The 21,760-nt window shown below is 43.8% G+C and overlaps 1 protein-coding gene across 4 annotated transcripts in view; it reads left to right on the forward strand.

Annotated features, from left to right (window-relative positions):
* The window catches only part of BACH2 (BTB domain and CNC homolog 2), a 338,018-nt gene that overhangs the window by 197,835 nt on the left and 118,423 nt on the right, over window positions 1–21,760 (forward strand). Inside the window, exon 4 of one of the 4 annotated variants that reach the window (XM_045572691.1) lies at window positions 4,312–4,480. The exons of 2 other annotated variants lie outside the window; for them this stretch is intronic. The gene's annotated coding sequence lies outside the window, so the exon portion shown is untranslated. The remainder of the gene's footprint in view (window positions 1–4,311; window positions 4,481–21,760) is intronic. One more of the 4 variants, XM_036414119.2, reaches the window with a different exon arrangement.

Below are 21,760 nucleotides of genomic sequence, written 5' to 3' on the forward strand. Positions count from 1 at the left end.
TCCTTTACTACTTTCAAGCACTGCTCTGGGCCTGGCCAGGGAGTGTAATTTCTGAAAAGCAGTGCGTCAGCGTTCATAGTTTTAAACCTGTGCTAAACTATCTCACTTCCTCTAATCTTCACGTCTATGCATGTGAGTATACATTATATACATATACATTCATGTGTGTGTATGTATGTGTATTTGGCTTAAGGAAAAGGAATAACCAAAAAGGAGGTAACAAAAGGTCCTCGAAGTTAAAGTACAATATATACAAATTAGTCCCCTCATTCCCACCCCAGACTTTTCAAACCTGCTTAGAAATAAACTCTCTATGCTCTTCACTTGGGTGATGGAGACAGGGCAAGGCAACAAAGGTTTTGAAGTCAGTTGCCATAGGGAGCTGCTAAGATGTTAAAAAAATAAAAATAAAAACTGAAACTAACGGTTTTTATAGAAAGAAAAACGATCTTTGTCAACAGTCTGAGAGAGAGAAAGGTAAGTGCTTATTTCTCCTTGATATCCACGTGGAGCTACCAGCACCCTACATTTAGTTGAAACCACATGGATATAGGATCTAATCAAAATTAATTCAGGCCTTGTCTGGCCAGAGTGGCTCAGTTGGTTGAGCATCGTGCTGTGTACCAAAAGGCTGCTGGTTCAATTCCTAGTCAGGGCACTTGCCTGGGTTGTGTGTTCATTGTCCCAATGGGGCATATGCAGAATGTAACCAATTCATGTTTTTTCTCTCACACATCAATCTCTCTCTCTCTCTCTCTCTCTCTCTCTCTCTCTCTCTCCCTCTCCCTCTCCCTCTCCCTCTCTCTCTCTCTCCCTCTCTCTCTCTCTCTCTCTCTCTTTCTCTCTCTCTCTCCCTCTCTCTCTCTCTCCCTCTCCCTCCCTTCCTTCTTCCCTCCCTCTCTCTCCCTTCTAAGCATATCCTTGGGTGAGCATTTTTTGAAAATTTAATTCAGCTCCATGACTTTAGCTGGACACACTGACGCATGTTTCTCCTAGAGAGGACCAGCAAACCAAAGTGACCCCGACGGGATGACATGAGGTAGCAAACACCAACAAAGACAGACCCTAGGGGCTCTCCTTACAGCTCTCTCGTGTTTCCCAGCAATCAGTTGTGCCTGGTCCAGACACTGAATTCATGTTTAGTAATGGCTTAGCTACCTGGAACCCAAATAACCAGAACCCTAAATTAACTGCCCTTTCTACTTCCCCACCCCCGCAACACCCCCTCCCACACACTCCACCCTACCTTGCACATCCCACTTCCCTGTTTCAGAAATAAAGGTTCATAAAACAAGATAGTCTAGTTTCGAAAAAATGAAGAATAGCTGTACCTTGGAAGGTAGGTGTAGCTGACCTGCTGAATCAATGAAATAGTTAAGTTTCCTAACTAGGAAAAGAAACTGCTTTGGAAAGATCTTCAACAGAAAGCATTTTTCCGCTGTCTGTCAATTAACCAGAAAATTGAAACAAATAAAACCTTATCCGCAAATAAGGTTTTAACATCTAGTTTATTGATGTTAAAATGTTGACTTAGGATGAGAAAATATACCATTCATTTTTATTCTTCTTGGGAAACTGTAAGTTTGGCTTTTACTACCTTTCCAGTGCCAGAGTTTAAATTTTGGAAATCTTTCCTTTACTACCTTTCCAGTGCCAGAGTTTAAATTTTGGAAATATTTTAAAGTTATTCTATTTATTATGTTTGGAGGCCCTCAAAAAAGTTGTGATATTAAGAGTGATACATAATGTCATGCATATATATGTTTAGCTCCTATAGTCATTGGAGAACCATTGGCAGAGTTTTGAAATCAATTCTATTAGAATGTGTGATATGATTATTTATAACATCTTACTTCACAATTATGTTCTGCTCAAGGCATCATCAAAATTAATTTTCATAATCTGCACACACACACTAATTGTACAAATAGGAATGATGTGTGGTTGGCAATATACATTAATATATAAGGCAAAAATTTCACATGATATTCCCTGTGAGTCTCCAAACAAACTCAGCCACGCATCTGTAAAGCTGCTTACCAAGTGCTCTCAGTCATAGCACAAATAGTTTATTAACTTACTCTAATGTCCAGGCTCTTGTTTTTTAGCAATTATTTGTGTGGTCTTTTTTTGGATACTCCTGTCCCCAGTGAAGTAACACCTCGCTCTGAGCTGTGATTTAACCTAGGGAACGGCACCACACTCTTCTGAGGAATCCCCCTTGACACTGGTGGTTGTGGGCCTGGTGCCCAGAGCTGCGCTGCAGCTGGACAGTGCACGGACCTCGGGTCACACTGAGGGAGAGGGTTTCTGCTCTTCTTTCAAACAATATTTGCAGAACTCTGCATGTAGTGGGATTTTAGAGTTCTCGGAATGCTTGACTAGATGATATAATCTATTGTGTCTAGCAGATTTTTGCTGTATTTCATGTCTCGTTTGTCACCAGGCAGATTATTGAACTTAATCCCCCTTGAGTGGTCTTACTTACTAGAAAGAGCAGAATCAGAGAATGATTAATTATTTCCTTATATTAAAACAGAAATACCTTTTTTTCCCTGATTGTAAAAGCAATGTCTGTTGTGCATAGTTTATAAAATAATAGAATAGAATAAAGAAGAAAATACATTACCGGTGTTCCCACTGCCCAGATACAAGCTACATGTTTACTCATTCTTTTGTGTATTTTTGCAGACTTTTTTTCAATTAATCAACTTAATTTTAAACTTACAAGCAGTACAGTAAGTCCTCACTTAATGTCCTTGACAGATCCTGTGACTTTAAGCAAAACTTCTTGCAATACCAGTTTTCCTATAGGCTGGTTCATATGTTATAGTTAAAGGATGTCAGTGGAGCTTAGGAATGATGACATGAGACATTTTCCAGGGCCATAGCCTTCTAGTTGCTTATTTTTCTCCCTTCAAATTGCACTAATCAATTCATGTCAGAACAGACACCTGTGTGCATTCACCAGTGTGTTGATCAAGAGGAAATTGCTGTTAACTGGTTCTTTTCATTTCTACATTCTATCAATAAAAATGATTATTGTGTAGTCCTGTAAGGTCCTGGTGGGCCTCTGGAATCATGAAAGGAGATCCAATTATGTACAAGATGGCTTTAGTGTTAGATCAACGGATGGTGTTCCAGTTCTTTAAAAATTAATAATCAGTATACTCTAAGGCCATTTGGCGGAAATGGAAACAGTTAATTAGCCAGTTAGATTCCCCCATTTCCCACTCATAATCTAAACAATATGGACTCTAATAAAATTCTAACTTTATACCTGATGGTGACAAAATGCAATTCAAATATAACCCTGCATGTGCCACAAGCCAGAGAGGTTTCCTTCAGTTGTGCATCCTTTATCCCCCTTTAAAGAAATGTCTCCTTGGATCCCGCTGCCCTCTCTGTGCTTTCCTTTGAGAGCGCCAGGACTCTGGATCAGGATGAATCCTAACACTGAGCCAAGGTCCAGAAGGGCTTTGAGCACTGGAAGAAGACCCAGACGAAGTATCTACAGCCAGCAGCTACTAAAGGAGATTTTGTTTTCAAAAATGATCTGAATTTGGCATTGGGTGTGACTAGATCTTATCATTCTCTCTTCCAGATGGAGGTTCTTTGAAAGCAGGTTCTTCTAGGTTCCTCTCACTGCATCCCTTCACATCCTTTGTGTCCTTGTATATAACAGGGACTCAGTTAATATATATTTTTGTGTCTCTTGAGTGATGAATGAATAAGTTCAATTCAGATAATTGCATTTTGCCTCTTCTGCAGCAGACAAAGCGTGTTTTGATAAGTGTCCGTGATTGCGTTGAATGCCCAGGTGTAGGGAAGTGGTGTACAGTACTTTGATCCTGTATAGAGGGAGATGCGAATGTGGATAATGAGACTTTGGTTCTTTGTCTTTGGTTTCGATTTGACCTTCTTGTTTCACTGAGTCACAGTGTTCTCCCTTTTGGCAGTAGGCACGTCACTGAAGTCTGAGACTGTCCCCCTTGGACTGTTTCTGACCCTGTAGCTGAATTCCCCCATCACATTAACGGCCCGTTGTCGGTCATAAAATTTCAAGAACGTGCTAAAAGCCAGTTGATTTGTAGTTGACATTGAAATTAACTTTCTCTAACCTAAACCAGTGAAAACTAAAATGCTCCTCACCACATAAAAGTTTTGCTTTCGCTGTGTTCAAACCCCTCCCACCTTGTCACAGCACAGTCATTCAGAGTCTAGTTTGGGGGCGGTGTGGTTGTATCTCAGTGGTGTATGACCCACTTCTTCGCACTACTTAATTACCCGTGTCTTTACAACACTCGTCAGAAGTCCTGACGACAGTGGACTAGAACCCGAACAGGTTTCTGCTGCGTCTGATCAGCGCTGCTCTAGAACCCGCATTATCGGAAGAAGGAGTCAGCTCTGCAGGGTGTGTTGACTACCGGAGGATGACAGAACACTTCCTCTAGTTTCTGGATAATGAGCAAGCACACAGGTAAAGATGCCTTTCTCAGAGTTGACTCCTTTTGCGCCTTCATTGTTGTGTCGAACGGACTTGGACATATTCATCGCTGCCTGCAAATGTGTTCTGTGGTGCTTTGCAGAGGGCTCAGAGGAGCAAGCGTTTAAATTGGTACCCTGAAACCTTAATAACTTAACTTTTCATTGAAAGTCTAAAGAGATAATGATGGAAAATACCCTCATCTCTTCCTCTCTATGGCCCTAGAAAACTTCTTGTTCGTCGGGTTTTGTTTTGTTTTGTTTTGTTTTGTTTTCTTATTTGCGGTCAAAGTGCTTGTCTGTCAATATCAGCTTCTTTCTTGGCAGCGATGGCCATGTGGGTGATGCCGGATGAGCGGCCGGAGGTGGGTGGGACTGGGAGGGGCAGAGAGAAGTGCACAGGTGCGAGGGATACGAAGGCACGGGACGCTGTGCCCTAGTGAGCTGCAGTGTGAACTAAGAGCAGGTTTGAGACAGGGATACTGACCTCCTGTTGACAAAATCACCCGATTCTGTTTCAGAAATGTTTGCTTCTGATAATCACATTTGTGCATTTGAAGAACTTCTCAAACACTGTCCTTGTTTCCAAACAAAAATGTTGTAGGTATTGTCTCCCAGAACTGACAGACACGTGCTGGGGTGCACGTCTCCCTGAAAGTTGGCTGGCATGTGGCTTGTGGCAGGGTGGTGCCCGTGCCGGGCGGATCACCCGTGCCTGCGCGCTGAGTGACACGCCAGCACGGAGTGTTTGAAAATGCCCGAAGATAAGTCAATGTTGTTTTCCCTGAAAGTCCTGATGCAGAAAAAGAATGAAAGTACAAACACTGACTGGAAAAAGTGTCACACATGTTAGCCACTTTGCATCCCTTGTTAGTTCAAACCCTGGCTTGGGTTTTTTTTACATTTGTGAACTTGTGCGGTAGGTGGAGCAGTGTGGGTGGCCCAGAAAAAGTAGCGGTTAGAATAAGATTTTCCATTTATTGCCCTTTGTGCATGGCTAAAAATAAGATTCATACAAATCAGAATATGTAGTGCAAGCACAATCACTCTGTTAATTCTGATGACTGGCTTGCCCACATCTTTGCATCTGTCTGATAAGTGGTGCATTGGGAAATAAATGTGTCTGTCTAAGTAGCAAAAGGCATCCAGGGGTTTGCGCTGTTTGTCTACAGGTGATAGTTTATCAGCATTTTCCCCTTCTGAAGGAAGAAAGACACAACTCATACATAAACAAATTGTGTCTGTGGAAGTTTGGGGGGAAATCGGTGATAGAATCCTTGAATCTTTTTTGTAAGAAGCAATTGCCTTGTTTGAAATGCTGTTTTACAACCTCCATCTTCTGGGCTCATTGTTAGAAAGTCGCCTCTTGTAGAGTCAGAACAGCAAGGGAAGGATTTTGTGGTGATGTTGCCGAGAGATTGGAAAACTCTTTTGTTTATGTAGGAATGGGGTGGTGGGGAAGGGTCGGGGGGGCGGGGGGGAAAGGGTCAAGGATGCACGCAGGTCTGCCGTGGAGGACCCTCTATGGACACAGATGCAGAGGGGCAGTTAACCAAGTAAAAAACTCCCCTCCATCTGATTGCTGAGTCTACTGCAACCACAGTAAAAGCATGTCAGTTTGTGGCTAGAAGAAACACCAGAGAGAGGTGGTGTCCGCATTCACAGGGAAATTTCTACCTTCGCGATCCTAGTGAGGGTGCTGTCCCCACGCCACTGGCTGAATGGCTCTGGCATTTCCAAAGAAGGAGGATGTCTGCAAGTGCACTGAGCCCTTCAGTTTAAGGTAATTTTGTGAAATAAGATGAGTCCAGAGGACAGTCATTCCAGAAGCCTCTGGAAATTGAAGACTGCAGATCCCATTTCTCTTTGGTGTCTCCGTCTGGGGCAGACAGAGAGGCATGGTGAGACAAGAGCTTTGGGAGGAAGGACTCAGGATCAAATCTTAGCTTAGCTACCTGTTGGCCTTGATCTATTTTACTTAACCTCTTCTAGTCCTAGATGTCCTCATTTGAAAATGGGAAAAGGGATAGTCCCTACCTCATAGGATGCTTGTGAGGATCAAATAACACATATGAAGCACAAAGCCAGCGCTGGGAAAAAATGATGGTGGTTTTATTCTTATTTCTACCGCTGTATCACAAGAACATGTTGGGGGATTTTTAGGCCCATGGGGTTTCCATTCCCCTCTATGCCTAGGGTGCAGATGTTGGAATTAAGTGGACAGAAGATCACCCTCTCGTTCATTGTTTCTGGATCAGAAGGTTAAAGGTCATTTACAGAGTAGCTGGGTTTTTCATACATTATTAATGCTATCTACCTGGAGGGTCATTGTTTAATTTTGTCATTAAATTATACCATGTAAACATCTCTTTTTTTTTTTTTTTTCTGTGTTAACCCTCACCCAAGTATATTTTTTCCATTGATTTTTAGAGAGTGTAAGGGAGGGGCAGAGACAGAGAGAGAGAAACAGAATCGAACCCAGGATCCTACAGTTCACAGACTGACACTCTATCCACTGAGCAGAATCAGCTAGGGCAACCTCTCTTTTCTTTTAAGATTAGTGCTGGGTTGAGGATATTCGATTATTTTTACTTTCTCACATGTTTTTTATTTAAACATGAGTATTTCAGTTCTAACATCTGTGCATGTTAATTGCGGTATCTGCTAATGTACATTATGGAAGAGAAAGCACTAATGTAATCAAGTAAGGTCTTAAATATTTCAGGTGGGCATGGGTAGAAGTTCAGGAGCCTTTAGTTTCTACGGTGGTACCATTCCCTCCAGAAAGCATTGCATCTGCTACCATTCTGGTTAAAGACCAACCCAGGTGCTGGCCAGCAGAAAACAATTACTGCTTCTCTTACTTTATATTATTTTTGCAAATTATTTTATGTCTAATGTAATGTGCACCTGCTCTTTTAGAAGTCTTTTTCTGCCCACCAAAACTTTGCATTAAAAAGCAAATAGAAAAAAATCTAAAACATAGTTGATAATATTAAATATCTGAATTGCCTTGTTTATAAAATAAAAAAAGCATGTTGTATTTTTCATAATAAGGTCACAGTTGCTAGCATCCCTTAACTTTTTTTGTTAACCTTTAGAATTAGATGCTAAGAGCTCAGATCAGACTCTTCAACCTCCTCCATGACCTTCCTGGGATGCAGTTCCTTCATTTATCAAATTAAAAAAGAAATCATGACTACATCTTGACTTCCCTCACTGGGATCTGGCTAGTAGTGATAAATGAGACCAATAAGCCAAGGAATTAAAACACAGTACAGATATGAAACAGTGATGGCTTGGCTTTGTCAACGGATATATTTTGCTAGCTTTTTAAAAAACTTCTCTCCATTTTTCTTTTCATAGTCTGTTCTGCCATCCCAATCACAGATACAACTTCTGATTTGTAATTTACATATTGACACCATCATCAGATTTCCTGGGTTTTTAATGTTAGACCCCCTCAGTCTGAGTGGGGACGGTTCTCAGGTCAGCTCCGCCGGCAAGATCTGTCTTTTATTAGAACTGTCCTTTCAGTGCGCCCAGACAAGCCTGCTTTCTGCATTTGTTCTGTTGCGCACAAGAGGAGAGCAAGTCATTCTAAGTGGCTAACCAGGCTCCCAGCATTGCCCTTGCAGCTTCTATCCCCTTCATGTACACATGCGCTCGCTGCCCATTCATTGCTTTTGCCTGCCTTTCTGCCCTTTGCTTCAGGCTGGAGTTTCTGTAGAAATCATAAGGAAAAGAAGGTGATAAATCGGGCTCTGGCTGAGATTCCCTCCCACATCTTCCTAAGGAATGGCAGAGATTCAGAAATGCATCCCATTGATATATACCGCGTGCCTCTTCCTACAGTGTTAGCCTATCCTTCATGTGCAATTGGAAGGTACTGCCAGGCCAGCCTCGTTATTCCTTTGATTGAATAATGTAAAGCATTTGCAATGGAGATTTACTCTAATGATGTGAGTGCCTGTCCGCCTTGCTGGCTTAATGCACTCAGTCATGGAATGCTTTAGAGTTTATTGCTAATGGATGGATCCCCAGGAAAATCGAAATCTTCAAATAAGATTGGCATTTCGAGTGAGAAATATAAATCTAACGAGAACATTTCAGCCCAGGTTTGTAATTAGGGCTGGATGGAGTGAATGTGTACACGGGCACCACAGAAGGGCACTGCGGAAGGTGGAATTGCACGCTCTGCTGTGAATGAGGGATGAAGGCCGATGTGTCAGTGTCAGGCACGGCACTGTGGAGTATAAATGATACTGTCACCAAGTGCTGCTCGGGGTACCCAGGGAATTACACTCCAGTAAATTACATTACTTAGGCAGACCTGAAGGCATTGTGTCGGAATGCAGGCCGGGAAGAGAAGGCTGTCAGCACCATGCAGAAGATATTACAGTACAACTGGCTGCAGGGCGGGTAGTCCCTGGTTTCCTGTCTGCCTGACTGTTTTATATTCTCCTTGGTTAATTAGTTTTCAGAAGTTACCAATGTGTGCGTGTGAAAGCACACTGTGTCTGCTTGGGATATAGGTTACAACCAACTGACTATAAGGGAATAAATGTAAGTTGATTTGTATAAACTGGTTAGTGTTATATTTTCTCCCTCCCTCCCCCCCTCCCTCCCTCCCTCTCTCCCTCCCTCTCTCTCTCCTCTCTCTCTGTCTTATAATTTGTGGCTGGGTGACATTAGATGTTCACTATGAGCTTGCCCTGCTTTTCTTTTCGTCAGAATCCAACATACATCATTCCCTCTATAACGCTGTTTCTTTTCGAGCCCTGCCTTAATAAGAACATATGTGTCTTTAATCCTCCCCTAACCCTTGTGTCCTCTCATCACCTACCACTCCCCCTGAGGGAAGCAAGTTGTGCCAGTGCATAGCATTGCATTTTGTGATAGAACTCAAAGTTAAGAACAGCCGATACCTAGAGAGCAATTTGTGGAGAAAAAAACTATTTGTTTTCACTTCTATTTTCTTTCATCCTTGCAGGGAAGCCAGGCACCCTTTCTGGTTGATTTGTCATGCCATCTCTGAGATAGGACTAGGGAAAGAACCAGAGCATCAATTGTCCCGCTGCCTTCTAGGTCATGGAGGGCGTGTTAGTCACCATTGTCTAGTGTGACTTCCAAAACCAGTTCTTGAAAAAGCCAATACCCAGCCCTCTGGAATTAGTCCTGCTCACTTCTCAACTGGAAAATAAGTGTCCTCTCCTGAATGAATAGAGGTTTGAACACATCATCCATGCTGACTTTCTTAAATGTGTGTTACACTCTGTCCTTAGGGAAACAAACCTGATCAGCATCTCTGATGATCTGTCATTTGAGAGAGCACGTAGTTTTCTGCAGTAAAGGTCCCTAATGGCATCTTTGGAACAACCTTTCTGAAATAGGCCACAGATAGATAGCAGTGAGAGTAAGATCTTGAATTTGACTTTCATTCTTTTCAAAATAATACCCCATTCATTTCAGGGTATCACAATTTAGTCTTTATTTTGTAGCCAAAGTTACAGTCTTATTTTATTCACCCAAGCATGAAACATAAAACCAAGACACTTGGAAAACTAGTTTTGGGGGAGAATAGGAAAAACCTTGATTAGAGGTAAGATAGTTGATATTTCTGTTTCATGTAAGATACCATCACTTCTTTTATTTTGACTCTTGACCTTCTTCCATCCAGTCTCCTATCCCTCCCTCCCCTCTGAGATCTGCCAGTCTATGGCATGTCTCCATGCCTCTGGTTCTATTTTGTTCGTTACATTCCTCATATAAGGGAGATAATATGGTTTAAAATGTTGTTTGTTGATGATTCTAGGATAATAACTAGGGGCAAGGTGCATAATATGAAATGTCTTTGAGCCATGTGGAGGCTCAACATAGAAAGACTATGCTTATAGACTTTGCTTTATTTAGTAGAGTAATACCAAACGTCTAGGGCTCATAGCTGTATGGGAAATGAGTGTCTCTCCCTAAATAAACTCACTAGAATTCTTCCCTCTTTTAATTATGTTAATTTTTATGGTAGTATGTGCCTTCTATATTTTCTTTTTTATCCATGATATCTATTGGGAAATCACATGTGTTCTGTTATTTACCACAGTAGTACACACGTGACATATCCCTTTGTCCTGGCCTGTCAATACAGCATGCTGACAGACTATGACTTGGAGTTTTTCTGAACTGAAGCCTGATGGAAGGAATTTAACAGCATATAAAATAGAAATGGTTTGGATGTTCCTCCATTCTGTAGAGGGTCCTTTGTTCCCTCTCATATGTGACTATATTCTCTTCTTGTTCTTACATTAAAATTGGAAAGGGAGAAGGGGGAGCTCCTTAGGAGAAGTAGGCCTTTGGAGAATTGTGAGTGCTCATTCAGAAGCTATTCTTAGTTCTGACGGATATAATGAACTTGAGCTTTGAGTCCCGCGCAATCTCTCATTAATGACCCCACCGTCAGCACCACCTCTCCACCTGATTATGTTTTCCCCAAAGACACTGTGTTTGTCCCTTAACATTCTGAATGGGAGCACCTTCCAAATAAAACACATCTTGGAAGGAATTGGGTCCTGTTGCCCAGCAGCCCTGACTCTTTGCAAAAACCATCCTCTGGATGATTACTGATTGTCCTATTAAGTAGTTCTATTTTGTGTTACCTTAATGTCTGCTGTAAGAAGAAACTTTTCCATAGGCCTTGATTGACTTGTCCAAAATCAACCTGTGCACATTAGCACTTCACTTACATTATCATTATGGTGTTTCCAACTGACAACTGCTGCCACACACTGCCACGTTGGAGTTCCCAGTGCTGCAGAGAAAGAGAGACTTTTGTTCTGACTTCATGGGGGGAAAATGCAAACAACAACACCAGCTCTACCACCAGAGAGCCCATAAAGCTGTGTTCAAATGAACAATAAGGTCATTTGTTCGCATATGACATAAGGATATAAGAATTTAAACAATAAGACCTCTTGTGAAATGTGGCAAAATACGCACCACAAACTTGAAGTCTTAGAGAAAGCAGTTTTCACATGGGCTTCAAAAAACCCATTAACACATAAACCACCCTTAAAAAAAAGCAAAAGAAAAAAGAAAATCACTTGTCTTGCTATAACATTAAAGCAATTTCTGTTCTATGGAAAGCCAAAATGCATTCACTTATATAAGTACATGCACTATAATTTTTTTAATAGTACTCTATTAAGAAATGCGTGCCTCTTCCCTCCACCTGAAATGAGAAACTCATATTTTATCAAGACCCTTCTTCCTTTGAATAATATTTACTTCTTCAAAAATTCTTCCGATTTCTTGGATTCAAGATGGAGTTTTTAAAGCATGCTAATCGTGCTCTAAATCCTCTGGCATTGGTGGATCATAAGGAGAGAATAATCCTGCATTGAAGGGAAATATAAATTGAATTTTCTACTTTTGTATTTGAACCCTATCCTTTTTTGAGTTGTGCCTTTAAGAAAGGCTTGGTATATTTGCAAACCCCACCAGGGCTATGGCAGAAAAAAGCAGAGATTTTCTTGTCAGCTTAGGTCAGGATCTCTAACAATGCCCCTAAATTGTTCCTATTTTGATGACTCAGATGTTTAAAATGTGACCTTCCAGGAGAAGTAGGGTGGGAAAGACCACTATTTAACTGACCAAAGGTGCCCCATGGAGCTAACTTTGTATTCAACTCTAAAGACTTCTAAGTATTTGCAGATGGTTAAATATACAGCATTCTTGCAGAATCCTCCTAATGGAAGAAATGTTTTATCTCTATCTCTGTTGACAGAAAAGATTGCCTACTGATAATTGCTTTGCTTAAGTGTCTGATAATATGCCAGGAATGAGAGCATTCTGTGTTAGGTCATCTTTAATTATGCATGTACCACCTGTCAGTTCTAAATCAGAACCAGATTAGATCCTTCAGGAGTCAGTTGTTGGGGGAAGGGGGTGTGGAGGGAAGCTGAGGTGATCTCTTTTAGAAACAACAAAAATAGCTAGTAGTAAACATGACTTATAACCTGCAGCTTTTTAAAGGAGCCTCATCTTCATTGTTCCCGAGCTGGAATAAACGATTGGTACATCTGAAAACTGAAATGTTGCCCAGGCTACCTCAAGTGAAGATAAATTACTGCAGAGAGGATGGTAGTCCCATCTGTTGCATTTCCTTTTTGTTCCTTCTCATCGTTGTCAATGAGCCAGGGAAAAGCTCAGAAGCATTTTTTATAAGCTATGCAAGGACAGGAAATATGTTAACGATGTTAGATTTCATATATTTCAGGGATTTTTTCAGTAGTTGGTTGGCTTTTTTTAGAAGGACAAATGTGGGTTGGAAATCATGCTTGTTGCCCTCTGTCAGCTTTTGGTAGTTTTATTCTCACTTTTCAGGGCTGTTTGGGACTTTCTGGTGGGGTGTTTAGGGTTCTTTACTGAAGATTCTTGTTCTCTGTTCTATCCTTTGATAGCATGGGTTTGTGCAACAAGGTGTTTCTCTTTGTTCACCTGTCAGAGGTTCAAGGGAAGGCGTGGGTTATTACACGCTTTTCACAGAGGAGGGAGTTGGTTGGCTGAGAGGCTGAAGACAGAGAAGAGACAGGAGGAGGAAATAGCATGTGGGTGAGTTACCACGTGGTAAGTCTCTTGGACTCCCTGGCGAAGCTGAGAGCCTGTCTGCTCTGCAGCCTGAGAACACTGCCTCCATCAGTGTCTGTAAATAATAACTGTGGAGACAAGAATTTGACTAGAACCACTGGAGAGAAAAACAGAGAAGCAGATAAAGGGACAAGGACCTCCCACCCCTAGCAGTTCTGCCCGAGCACCTGGTCCAGACCCTGGTTCTCAAGGACCTCGGGCTGCCTTCTGATACCTGAGGCGCCATTTACCTTTCTACCTTCATCAAACAGTCCATGGAGGTAGAGGTACCATCTAAAAAGAAGAGCAGGATCATACTTATGGCTAAAACATTGCCAGTGCTGTGCCTATTTAACATTCACTTAATACTTGACATAGGCAGGTGTTATGTAAATAGCTTCAAACTCCATGTGATGGAGAACATAGTATATATCCATGCAGGAGAACATAGTATATATCTTAGGCCTTACAGCAAAGGACATCAGAGAGGGAAGCAAAGCTAGAGGAAATCTGAAGAAAGGAATTGAAAAGAAGAGAAGAGGGGGTGGGGCAGTACTTCCATCTTCTCTCATGACAGCTCATCTTTGCAAAACCTTTCCCAGCTACCTAGAAAGCTCTTCCACCTCCTTCATGCTTCCTTCAAGTTCAAGCATCACCTCTGAGAAGCAGAATTAGCTGCCCCACCTCTGTGATCCCCGACTGCAGTGTCTGCCTCCCTCGGAGCACTTAGCATGCCCCATACTTCACGAGCTTGTTTATTTATCTTTCTACCCCACAAAGTGGTTGCTGGAAAAGCTAACATTATCTTAATTGTGACAGTGGAGTCTCATGCCCAGAGAAAGAGCAGTCATGATTTCATTGGACTCCGTGGTACTTAGAGCACATTAAGAGTATTAGAATCAATTTTTGACAGTAAATTTGACCAAAGAAATAGATAAACTTGAATACTTCATGAACAGATACCAGGAATGGAGAAGCCGTCAGAGAGTGTCTTATAACCAGTGGCTGAAGAAACTGCAGAAAGTTAGTCTGGAGAAGAGAAAAAGGAGGGAAGACACACAAGCTATATTTAGGTATATGAAAGACTTTATGGTTCTAGAAAAGATCGAAGTTACAGAGAAAGAGATTTGGGCTCAGAACAAGAATTTTCTTGCAGCTAGAGCTGGTTTACCGTGGAACCCATGGGAGCTTTTAGGGCCATTTGGGAGCTGTTAGAGACATATCGCCACCCTGCACGGGAGCAAAAAGCAGATAACGCCACCATTGTTCTTAAAGCTCAGACTATCCTGCGTGGGTTATCAGCCCCAACCTCCATGTCCTCATCTTCCCACATGCTATTGGCTGGAATTAGGGAATAGGGAGACAGGAAGCTGGCGACTTCCTCATGGAGTCTGTACAGTGAAACAGAAGGTGCTGGATGTGTCCCAGCTCCCATGCATCCTGGCCTCCGGCTAGCCGTGTGACTGGGGGTGGCTCCTTCCAAGCCTCCATTTCTTGACGTGTAAAATGGACATAATATTGTCCACCTCAAAAGAGTGGTTTTGAGGCTTAACCAAGATCATGGGGTACTTTATGGGCAGCAGGGTGCTTCCAGACCCCCACCTCCACCCCTGGCAGGCTCTGTATTCACCAGTCCAGTGGACATAGCTGCCTGACTAAAGACGTTGCATATAAAAGCACCCAGCACTGCCACAGAGTAGGTCCCGCTGATTGCCACCCTCTGGAGCTGGGGAGACTAGGAGAAGGGAGTCCTGTCTCACCCACCTCTGCTGATCAGGTCCTCAGAAGGTTCTCTTTTACCTGCTGATGCTCATACCCCTCTCCTGGCGCCTAGTTATCTCAGCACCCAGCCTTCTCCGCCTTTTCCCTCTTTTTCTCCTTCCTTGTCTACTTCCATCTCTCCCTAACATTCTTTTATTTTCCTCTAGCTAATCTCCTCCTGAGAGGAGAGAGAGAGAGAGAGAGAGAGAGAGAGAGAGAGAGAGAGAGAGAGAGAATACATTCTGGGTAGGCTTATTCTGATGTGCACAAAGTTTAAATAGTATTTTCAGTAATCTTTTTGTTTATAGTGAGGTTTACAGATTTTTTAATTTTTGAAATTATGTTTTTATTAATTTCAGAGAGGAAGGGAAAGAGAGAAATAGAAACATCAATGATGAGAATCATTAATCAGCTGCCTCTTGCACTCCCCCTATTGGGGATCAAGCCTGCAACTTGGGCATGTGCTCTGACTTCTGACGGGAATCAAACCGTGACCTCCTGGTTCATGTGTCAACACTCAACCACTGAGCCACACCTGCTGGGCTAAAGCGAGGTTTTATGTAGATTTGCATGGGAGAGGGTGTTCTGAATTTGCTTGAAGTTATTTTCTTTTTAATGTTAACATCTTCCCATCCTTCCATCTCTTGGGCTGTAGTCACTAACTTGCCAGGCCCAGTAGCTGAATGTCTTCCTGACGTTGCTGGAGTTAGGGCAGTGCGCTCACAGGGAATCCAACCCATATATTAACTCAGAGCATATTGCTAAATAAAGAGCTCCTGAATTTAATTTGCTTCTCATTCCTATCTTCTCCCATTGAAAGTGGGTGCTGAAACAGAAAAGGCAGTGGACTGGGGAAGGGACTACCAACCCTTTTACTGAGTCAGTATTAGAATACTGCCATCCCGATTCACATACCTCATCCATCCATCTTCCTTCCTTCCTTCCTTCCTTCCTTCCTTCCTTCCTTCCTTCCTTTCTTCCTTCCCTCCTTCCTTCCTTCCATCCATCCATCCATCCATCCATCATTCATATATCCATCCATCTATCCATCCATCCATCCATCCATTCCATTTCAGGAAGCAGGTCCATGTCTGAGACCCAGCATGAGTGACATCTTGGACAGGCACTAGGCGAGTGATAGGCTCCCTGCCCTCAGCCTTTCTCCCATCTATTCTGCTCTCTCAGAGACTGGCACAGTGGCTCATTTCTTCTGTACGCCTGGCTTCCCAGCAGTCCTCACAGGACCTAGGGCAGTCAATGTGGAGTGACAGTAGGAGCTGGGAGACGGAGGGAGGAGAAGGACGAAGAAGGGAGAATAGTCAAAGGAAGAAAGGAGATTGTATGTTCTATAGTGCCAAGGTATGTCAGTGCAGTTTAATGATTGCAGTGAGAAACCAGGGAAACATCACTATGTACAGAAATTTAAATAAAGTTTACAGGGAAGTGATGCTAATTATCTTCATCCATGGAGAAGTCAAAATGGAAGCTGCACCTTATTTTCTGGGTGCATTCCCCTAGAACACACATTTTTCCGGATTTTTCTCACACTAAGCTATGTCGCTTTTTATTTAGCAGAAGAATGCAGCTTTCCCCTCTAGTCATTTCTGTTTTTTAAATCTGAAACAATTCTTTCAGTTCAAGGGAAAATAAGAGAATATCTACTTCTTCCCTCCTCCCTCTGATCATGATGTTACTTGGGGCTGTTGGCCTAGTGGGAAGAGCACTGCTCTTAGTTCTGGGCTCAGACTGTGACTCAGAGCACCGTGCTTCGCTCACCTCCCTGGACCTCGGTGTCCTCATAGGGCGGGGGGAGGGGAGGAGGTTGGTGTGCGAGGAGCAGTGCCTGCCTTGTGTGCACCCCTGGGTTATCCTGACAATCACGTGAAAACAGATTTTATATGAAAGCACTCAGACAACAGAGGTGCTGAATATGCTGGGAATTTTATGATGAAATATAAAGATGTCAGCTTTATTGTTTTCACAGTACATTTACTCGTTGCGTAAAATCTTAGCATAACGCTTGAAGTCATTTGCTTTCTGCTATACAGTCAAAGAAACTTGCAACATCTTAAAAGAGAAAGAATTTTCTTGTTTTTTCCAGAAAATTCTGTGGACTTTTGCCTTGTTTACCAATACACATATGATATTGTATGTTCTGTTCAGTGTCTTACAAAATCTCTGTCTCAAAATTAATACCCCCATTTTTTTATTGTTTAAAGTATTACACATAGTTGTACATATATCTTCTTCTTTTTTTCCATTGACCTTCTGCCAGCCTCCCCCACCCATACCCCCATCTAAAAAATATATATTAACTTAATTCTGTACATAAATGGCATGTTGGACCTTTTCAGGGTATTTCTTCTGGCTTCAGGAAGCATTCTAAAACTCAGAACAAGCAGAGTGGCTTTGTTTCTGCCTGGAGTGTAAATTGAATGCAGAGAAAGTTCAAGAAACTCTCCCTGCACCAGGAAACATGGCTGTTCCCGTGTGCAATTTGGGTTCCCTTTCCTTGTGTTTAATTAGGTAACAGAAGCTTCTTTTAGCCAGCACCCTATATGTACAGTGATTTAGCCACTAACTGGAAATTATATACTTACTGCTGGATTTTCTAGTTTCCCTCGCCCATTATTAGAATTTATAAGCTCCATTGGTGCAGTAATACTTGTTAGATTCCTTGATATATCCCCAGAACTATGCTTGGTCTGTAATATGTGCTTAATAAATATTTGCTCAATGAATGTGTCCAGTCCCATTATGGACTCTGAGCTACAGTGATGAGTACTGTGTAGTCTTTGCCCAGGAACCCCAAAACCTAACCAGGAAGAAAAGCACATGAAGCCAGCAGTCACTACAGAGTGTGGGAAAACAATGATGAAGGTAATGCAAAGAATTTATTTCTATTATTTAAGGGTTGCTGTCAACTTGAAACAAGAAGCATCAAAGCACAATCGGCTTTCATCACTCGTCCTATCCTTCCATGTTGCTAACCTTTGTCTTAAACCCCATATGTCCTGGGTGGTAGAAACTCGTGAAAAGCTCCAAGACACAGTCTGGGCTTGAGGTGCGTAGGGAATAAAAGTGCACACCCAACTTCTAGGTCAAAGCCGGTCGACATTGCTGGTTTGACATTGTCCTTTCCAGCCTCCTGCCTACTCTCGTTTCCTTTGCACTTCTTCCTCTTCCCCCTCCCCTCTTAAAGGTCCTTTGTTCCGTAGCTACCTGTTGAGTTTCAGCAGCCACCTAAGTGCTGAGGGATTGGCTATGTCTTATCTTCCGGTCTGACTTCTCTCCTATACTTTCTTCCAAACTATCCACTGGAGGCTCCTCAGGGATTTCATAGTCAGTCTGGCCAAACTAGCACTTGTAATTTCTCCCTCCCATTTCCTCTGTCATGAATAATCCTCCCATGTGCACACAGACAGGCCCATGAGTCATCCTTCCCACTGCATGCTCTCCATCTAAGGAGTCCCCAGCCCTTCAGCACTCCCTGAAGCTCTGGTCCCTGTCCCTCTGCAGTCCACTGCATCAGTCCACCCGGTCTCGGCCTTTCCCCTCCTCTAACCTGTTGTCTGCAAAGAGGCCAGAGTGATCTTCCTACAGCACAAATAGGAACCCTCACATCCTAAACATCTTAGTGCAACCTGTGGTCTCTTGTGACCTCCCGTGTGTCTGCTCCTGCATTTCCCTAGTCTCTATCTTCCTGTCCAAGTGCCCAGGGCTTAGACATTGAGATGCCCATCAGCCTGCGTGCAGTGTGGGTTTCCCGCACAAATAAAAGAGCTGAGAGGAGGAAGGGCACTTGGGTGGGAAACCTGACCAGGGAGGGCGGAGGTAGGAATCTGTGTGGTGTGCTCAAGAGGGACCATTGTCTCAGAGAGAGAGGACTTATGCTGGGGAGTAGGTGCTCGAGCTGGACTCAGACACACACCCCCCTCGCCCTTTGGCCACATCACACTGTCTGAGGTTTCTCTATGTGCCCTGTGGTTTCACAGCTTCATGCCTTTGCTGCTCTCTTGGACCCTTTCTGCCTCATCCACCTGACACACCTGGCGGGCCACCTCCTCAGGGAGGTCACCCCTAACCTGACCTCTCCCCAGGCTGTCTCTCACGCCTGGAAGTACAGTGATTAACCCACTAACTTCATGCTTATTCTAGACTGGGTAGGGTCCCTTTCTTATTCCTGGATTGTGGCAGATTCATAAACGCAGAAATACTTGCGTTATTCTCTGATGAACCCCCATGTGCCACCACCGTGCCCACATCTGATGCGCACACCCCACGTGCCACACTACACTGCATGCTTTGTGTGTCCGTTGCTCCCTGGCCCCAGACTGGAGAGGGGCCCTGTCTCAGGCATATGTGTGTGGAGACGCCGTTTGAAATGGGCACACAGCAAACAAAGCTGGGTGGAAGTCTGGCTGGGAAGAGGAGCATTCCTGTTTCATGGTGAATCAGCTCTGCCTTCTCCTTGCCCAGCCTCGCTGCTCACCAGATTCGGTCAGTCCTTCCTCTGCAGTTCCCCCCTTGCCACAGTTCCCACCACCCCCTGGGACGGGCACCCGTTACTTCATGTTTGGCCTTGGCATTCGTCCCTATGTCCTCTACATCCCTCTGCAGGCCTCTCTTGGTTTCATCTGTCTTAACCACCACTTTGATCCACTCATTTGCCTACTCAGGACCCTCCAACAGCACCTCATTACTCACCGAGGAATGTCCAAACGCCTCACACCCTGGCACGGAGGCCGGTCGGGGCTCCATCTCTGATCAGCTTCCCAGCCTCACTCACACCTCGCTGCAGCCAAGCTCAGTGCCATCACATTCCGAGGATGGCCTTCGCCTTCCCGCCCTGCCCCTGCCACATGTCGCTCTCTTTCCCTGAAACGACCTTTCCCTTTCCCTTCCCCCACTTGTCAAAATCATGCTCGGATTTTACTACCGAAAGAAAATGCTATTCTCACTCAAATCCAGAGTGAGGGTCCCAGCCAAGAGGGATTCTCCTTGCTCTGCACAAGGGCAGCACGCATGTGTTACCTGGTGCTTTCATTGGGCGGATGGGTTACACCAGTGCCGGCTCTACTCAGGGCATCGAGCTGTGCATGTCCTGCCCTTTCTATGGCTCTCACCCCCACCCGAAAGCAGAACACCATTATCGCTGGCGCTGATTTGTCCAAGATCACACAGCTGGCAAGGGTGGAGCCGGGCTGAGCGCCCCATCTGTGTCTCAGCACCGCCCACGCTGGCAGCTGCCTCACTCTTATCCCTGGCTGTCTTGTGCTTCCCCTTCAGAAGGGCAGGGTCCTGGGCCTTACAGAGTTTGGTTCCAGCGTGACATAGATCTGTTGATTATGTGTTCACCGTAGGTAACTCAATACCTCGTACACGGTCCATGAGGCCTGGAAGAATGCCTGAGATGTCCCCTTTGTCTTGTACTGTTTGTGCTGGGGCACGTGCTCCACTCGGAGAATCTGCATCCGCCCAGCCTTCCTATTCCCACTGGCTTCCGAGCTAGTCTGTCTTCTCACTCCTGAGTTACTCAATGGTCTGTCCTGCACTCCTTGCCTGGAATCCATCCTACCCTCTGCCACAAAGCTAATCTTCATAAAGATCAACTTGGTCACTTTGCTCCGGGGACATTTGGCTTAAACTCCGATGGCTGTCTTCCAGGGTCCTTCCCTTTGCCTTGTCACCTTGCCCTCCCTACTGCCCCCTCCCCCCAAATCCAGAATCACATGTCCTGCTGTATCTTCCACCACCTCCCCCCCCCCAGACACACCCCCAATCCTCTCTCTGTGCCACTGCTCTCCTCTCCTGAACAGAGCACACAAATTTGTCCCTCTCCCTTTAGTTGTGAGGCTTAGTTTTCCCACATAAATGCCCTCCCTTATTTCCACCTCTGGGTGTATTGGCTTGTTCCGTAGGTGAGAACTAAGCCCCTTGCTAGACTCTGGGAACACGGGAAATAGAAAACAAGGCACGCTCTGCCCTCAGAGGCCGCTCAGCCTGTTGAAGTGGATAGATACAAAAGCAAACAGCATCAGAAAAGTCAATGAAAGGAAAACACAATTGTTTGGGTAGCTATTGCATTCTATCTATCCATTAATAGCTTCTCAAGTCTGTTTTTTGGCCCAAATTTTTCTCTTTTATAAGCCTTTATGATACTAATTATCCTGTATTGTACATTTTGACTTTTAATCACACATTGCTTATATTGTTACGTGGGTCCTGCCCATATCCTACTCCAGCAGGTGGATTTTAAGTACCTTGAAACAAGGCCTGTGCCTTATGTTTTATGTCAGCTGTGTCAGTTTGTGCCTGCTGTGTAACAAAATATCCTCCCCCCATTCCCCAAACATAGTGGCTTAACAAACATTTATTTTTCACAATTTTATGAGTTGGGTGGGCAGTTCCTTTGGTTTGACTGACTTGATTGGGGCTAAATAATCTAGGATGGAAATAGATAAGCTATAGCTATAGGGCTGCCACCTGTTTTTTAAACTAAGCCTTTTTTGGGACATGGCCACACCCTTGTAGTGCTTTCACAGAACAACAGCAGATTTGAGTAACTGTGACAGAGACCATATGATCCACAAACCTAAAATATTTACTTTTTGGTCCTTTGAGAAAGAGTTTGCTGGCCCTGCTCTAGATGGCCTCACATGTTCAGTGCTGGCAGGTGGTTGGTCTGGGGAGGCCTCACCTGGGATGATTCATCTCTGTGCTGCACAGCCTCTCATTTTCCAGGAGGCTGTCCTGGAATTCTTTGTATGGTGGTGTCAGGATTCCTGAAAGTGGCAAGGGAGGGCAAGCCCCAACATGCAAGCATTTTTCAAGTCTCTGCTTGTATCAATTTTTCTGTTATCCTTTTGGTAAAAGTTAGCCCAGAGTCTTT

The sequence above is a fragment of the Pipistrellus kuhlii genome, unplaced genomic scaffold (assembly GCF_014108245.1).
Source record: "Pipistrellus kuhlii isolate mPipKuh1 unplaced genomic scaffold, mPipKuh1.p scaffold_m20_p_5, whole genome shotgun sequence".
NCBI lineage: Eukaryota > Metazoa > Chordata > Mammalia > Chiroptera > Vespertilionidae > Pipistrellus > Pipistrellus kuhlii.